Below are 6,000 nucleotides of genomic sequence, written 5' to 3' on the forward strand. Positions count from 1 at the left end.
GAATGTAGGCTGCATGAGGTCACAAACCTGATCTGTTTTCTCCATCACTGTATATGCAATGTCTAGAATAATACCTGCAGTATAGTTAGTACTCAATAAATGTATACTTAATAAAAGCTAAACAAGATGCATATTCTACTTAGGAGACAAAATAAATCCATACATAAAGATCCTGAGGAACATAGACTGTAAAATGAACTCAGATGATGAGTCACCCAGCTAAAACCATTTAAAGAAAATAGAAATGTCCTATCTCTTTTAGACTGGGAGATGATGGTTGTACCTACGAAGGAGAGTGGTGAGACAGAGATTTCTTTCATGCCTTTGTAAATTCCAGGAAATGTGCTTTTATTTATTTATTTTTAATTTGTTTGACTTAACTGTATGGTGTAAATAATAGAGGCTGTTCTTATAATGATAATGTCTAATGGAATCTCTGCCATATAAATGCCCCAACTCTACCTTCCATAACATTTTGACTATGATTACAACAGTAATTTTCCTCATTTCATAAGCACATTGAAGTGTTGAGAATTTGCACTATTTTTGTAATATTTACAGCCCTCTAGAGGCTGTGCCAATCCTGGGACAAATCATTGCCCATAGGATGCAGTTTTATTAGTCTCATGACATCAAAATATGCATTATAAATTGTTCTTTATGACTACAATAAATTTCACATCTTCCCTCAGAGGCTGAAATTTTTTTGAAGATCAGTGTTCTAGAGAGATACACAGTTGGAAATGTTTGTCCTGTTGTACTCTGATTCATAGTAAATTATTTATAGTTTGCCAGTTAGTCATAATCTTGCAATTTGTATGATATAGTGAAACTATTTAGTTCTCTGTGATGGGGAAGTGATCTACTGCTAAATGTTAGCTGTCACCCAAGTTTCTCAGTTTATCAGTCATTATTAGTCATCCTGTTTGTGCTGGCACATGGCTCAAAATCTAGTACACACAAAAATTTAAAATATTTCTTAGACAGTAATCTTATCATGTATTGCATTTAAATGTATTATATGTACCTTTTTATCTACCTATCAAGATAGGAAGAAATATAATTCAATGGAAATACAATTAATTCGGCACTTACCATGTGAAAGACACTCCACGAAGTGTTGCAACAGGAAATCAAAATTTAAGAAGTGCTCCCTACCCACAAAAGCCTCTTAATCCAGCAGAAGGAATTAGTTATTTAGCAAAAAATAAAACTATGCTACAATGTAGAATTCTATACTCAAATAAATATAATAATTTATTTCTATTGTATTATAGTAATATATATGATTTTTTTCCATGAAAACTTTTGATGGTTTATTTGGAATGAAATCCAGATATAGATATGATCTGTGTATATATATATATATATATTTCCCAGATGGATATTATAGATTTACCATCTGGCGAACATCTTTCAAAGTTTTTGTGGAAGAGAAACTATAAAAGTAGGCACTAAAAGCTATGATACATCAAATTGTAAGAGGTAGAAATGATGGGGAAGGGTATAGCCCTTGTAGTTAAACAACTCTGGATTTAAATATAAGATGTGCCTCTTACTGGTTGGGTGATCTTGGGTACAATACTTGATCCCTGTGATGCTGTTTCTTTACCTTGCAAAATGAGAGATAGTACTTATCAAACAAAGTAGTAAATATGCTAAGTTATGAGAAATTTAAAGCACAGGTCATAATACTGTTGTTTTCAGTAAACGGTAAAAAGGCTGTTTCCAGAGAAATATTGGGCAGAGATATAAAAGTTTGCAAAACATGGGATGTCATTTTATTCAAGTTTAACTTGTGTGAAAAAGTACATATTTCATTGTATAAGTAAAATTCAAATTATTTATCTATTCCACTTGGGTTGCTTTCACCGTTTTGCTCTGGCAAACACTGGTGCTCTGAACATCCATGGACATGACTTCTGGTGCACACATCCCAGTGTTTTGCTAAGAGGGGAATAGCAAAGTTACTGGAAATGCATGTCTTCAACTTCACAAGATAATGTTAAATTGATTTCAAAGTGGTTTAATGATTTGTATTTCTGTCATTAGTGTCTAAAGTTTATATTTGTTTCTTAGTTTCACAAATATTTCATTTTTGTCTTGATTTTTAATTTTGGCCACTCAGGAGGGTATAAAGTGCTATTATATTTGGTTTTCATTTTTATTTTCTTGATTACAGTTTCATAAAAATGTTATATTTATTGGATATTAAGGCTTCTCCTTCTGTGGAAAACATTGTGCATGACCTTTGGCCATTTTTCTATGAGGTTATTTTGCCTTTTTTTGAAAATTGACATTTAGAAGATAGGTATGTATCTACACACTAATCCTTTGACAGTTCTGTTTCCATAGACTGAATGTTTGTGTCCCCTTAAAATTTATATTTGAAACCTAATCCCCAATGCAATGTTGATTGGAGATGGGGCCTTTGGGAGGTGATTAGATAGCATGGGTGGAGCCCTCATGAATGAGATTAGTGCCCTTATAAAAGAGACCCAGAGAGCTCTCTCATCCCTTCTGCCATGTGAGGACACAGTGAAAAGTCAGTCATCTGTGAAACAGGAAGCATGCTGGCACCAGACACTGAATCTGTCAGTGCCTTGATCTTGGATTTTCCAGCCTCCAGAGCTGTGAGGAATAAATTTCTGTTGTTTTAAGCCATTCAATCTATGGTATTTTGTTATAGCAGCACAAATGGACTGAGACACATGTATTGCAAATATCTAACTAGAAAGTAAACTCTACAAGGGGAAAAAAAAAGTTTGTTTTGTCCACTGATGTATCCATAGGCCCTAGCACAATGCCTGGAATGCAGAGTACTCAATGAAAATTTGTTAAATTAATAAACAGAATTTTACATTTACTGCATCCCTTTATGGGTTGCACATTTGAAATCTTAGAATGAGAAGTCCTTCATTAGCCTGAGGTCATATAAATAGTTTCATATATTCTCTTCTAAAAAGTTTACTTTTCCTCTTCACATAAGGATTTTTTCTTTAATCCACCTAGAATTGAATCTTGCATATGATGTGATAATTGTCCAAGCATACTTAATTCATAAGCCTCTCTTTCCCCAGTGATTGGCAAAACAGACTTTTTTTTATATATCAAGTTTTTATGTAACAGTGAAAATATTCCTGTGTTCTCTACTGTTTTGTTTTGTTTTGTTTTTAACTTTTGGGTTTTATTTATTTATTTATTTATGGCTGTGTTGGGTCTTTGTTTCTGTGCGAGGGCTTTCTCTAGTTGCAGCAAGTGGGGGCCACTCTTCATCGTGGTGCGCGGGCCTCTCATTATCGCGGCCTCTCTTGTTGCGGGGCACAGGCTCCAGACGCGCAGGCTCAGTAATTGTGGCTCACGGGCCTAGTTGCTCCGTGGCATGTGGGATCTTCCCAGACCAGGGCTCGAACCTGCGTCCCCGGCATTGGCAGGCAGATTCTCAACCACTGCGCCACCAGGGAAGCCCGTCTACTGTTTTATATGGCTCTTTTCTATTCCCAACCCAATTATTTCTAATTCTTAGCTAATATTTTAGTTAGTGTCATCTTTGATTTATTCTTGATACCATGCAAGATATATATCCTTCCACTTTCCTCTTCATTTCCTTCAGAAGTGATTTGGTGTTTCTTGTGTCATTCTTATTATATAATTCTTAAATGACCCTCAAGTTTCTTTTAGAAAAGAAAGAAACTTTGGGGGATTTTATTAGAATTTTATTGACACTGATGGTTCTGAATGTAAAGAAAAAAAATATCTCTGGAATATTGAGACTTTTTATCCAAGAGAAAAGTATATTTCCACACTTATTTTGGTCTCTTCATAAATATCCTTCAATATTTGTTTTTCAATTTTGTGGTTCAATCTTGTACTTCCTTGATTAGTTATATTGCTATGAGTCTTACATTTTGTTACTATTTTGTAAATTGTATCATTTTACAAACTATAATTTGCATTTGTAGCTGTGTAAAATTTCCACTGATTTTTTTATATATTGGTTATATATCTAGTTTCCTTGGTAAACATTCTTCTTCATTCCAATAACTTGTAGAGTCTTTGGAGTGTTTCTTACTTTAGATAATTTTATCTGCAGATATTGGTGGTTTTGTTTCTTGCTTCATGATCTGTAAACATGTAAGTTTTTTTCCCTTGTGTTTACTCTAATGACAAGAATTTCTGGCAAATTGTCCAACAGAAACAGTTCATGAGCATCTTCCTTATTTTAGTAACCAACTTTGCTGTAGGTTTTTGTTAGATAATATCTAGAAGACTAAGGAAATCCTTTTTATTTTTATTAACTAAGACATCTTGAATGGATGTTTCCTATTACCAGATACTTTTCTCTGCATCTGTGGAGATAAATCTTTTTTTCCTCTTTCAGTCAGTTAATGTGATAATCTTCACCATCAGATTTTTCAGTGTTAAACCCACCTTGCTTGCCAAAGATAAGCTTTACTTGCTCATGAGTTATGATCTCTTTTATATATATATTGCTGAATTTAGCTGGCTCATATTTTACTGAGGGTTTTACAAATTTATTTAGGAGATGATTTACTTGTAACATTCCTCTTTTATACTACCCTGACAGGGTTTGGTTATCAAGATTATATTAGCTTCATAGATTTTTTTTTTTTTTTTTTTTTTAAAGATGTATTTATTGATTGATTGATTGATTGTTATGTTGGGTCTTCGTTTCTGTGCTAGGGCTTTCTCTAGTTGCGGCAAGTGGGGGCCACTCTTCATTGCGGTGCGCGGGCCTCTCACTATCGTGGCCTCTCTTGTTGCGGAGCACAGGCTCCAGACGCGCAGGCTCAGTAGTTGTGGCTCACGGGCCTAGTCGCTCCGCGGCATGTGGGATCTTCCCAGACCAGGGCTCGAACCCGTGTCTCCCGCATTGGCAGGCAGATTCTCAACCACTGCGCCACCAGGGAAGCCCAGCTTCATAGATTTAATTGAAGAGAGTCCTTCTTTTTTCTATACCTTAGGAGATTTGTATAAAATTGTAATGATCCACTTTGTTAATATTTTGTCATATAGTCCTTTAAATCATAAAGCCTGGTGTTTCTCTTTGAAGAATATTTTGAACCTCTGAATTAAACTTAATTTCCGTAATGGAATTTTGGTTTTCTCCTTTTTTAAGAGTGTTTCTAGGAATTTGTCATATATACGTCATATGTGTATATATACATATTTACACACACATATATATAATATATGGTATTATATAAATATGTAAAATATTGGCACATGTTTCTTAAAGGTATGCTCTTATTTTTAAAAATTTCTCTCATATGTATGATAATGTTACTACCATTATTTGAGCATCTCTGTATTTTCTTCATTTTGTCTTGCCAGAACTTGGCATATTTAACTCTCTTTTAAAGAAAAATTTCCATTTATTTTTCATCTTTACTTTCATTTCTATTCTTACCACTATTATTTCCTACTTTTTCATTCTTAAATTTGATTATTGGCTCATTAATTTTTAGTAGTTTATTTCCTTCTTAATATAATGATTTAGGCTATATATTTATCTTGAATTATTGTCTCATCTTCATGCTAAAAAAATAAGTTTAAATGTTAGTCAATTTCAGTTCTAAGCATTTAAAATATTATTACAATTTATCTTATGAGCTATAAATGTTAATAAATTAGAAATGTTCGTGATAATTTTCAGATTGATTGGGGGGGGTAAAGGTATTCCATACCTGCTGATTTTTGATTTAACTGCATATTGTGTTTTTAAAAAGTGGAATATTAAATTAAAATGTTTTGCTCTGTTGAGACTTTATGGCTGGGAACACAAATTACTTTGTATATGTTTTATTGTACTTCATAAGAATGCATTTTCTCTAATTTGTTATACAGCATTCCATATATTTCCATTAAATCAAGTATGTTAATTGTTACTAAATTTTTAATAACTTCACTAGTATTTCATCTGTTTTATCAATAATTAAGAAAATTATGTTGCACATGGTTTGTATAATTCTCCCTCTG

Source organism: Balaenoptera acutorostrata, chromosome 9 (genome assembly GCF_949987535.1).
Source record: "Balaenoptera acutorostrata chromosome 9, mBalAcu1.1, whole genome shotgun sequence".
NCBI classification, from domain to species: domain Eukaryota; kingdom Metazoa; phylum Chordata; class Mammalia; order Artiodactyla; family Balaenopteridae; genus Balaenoptera; species Balaenoptera acutorostrata.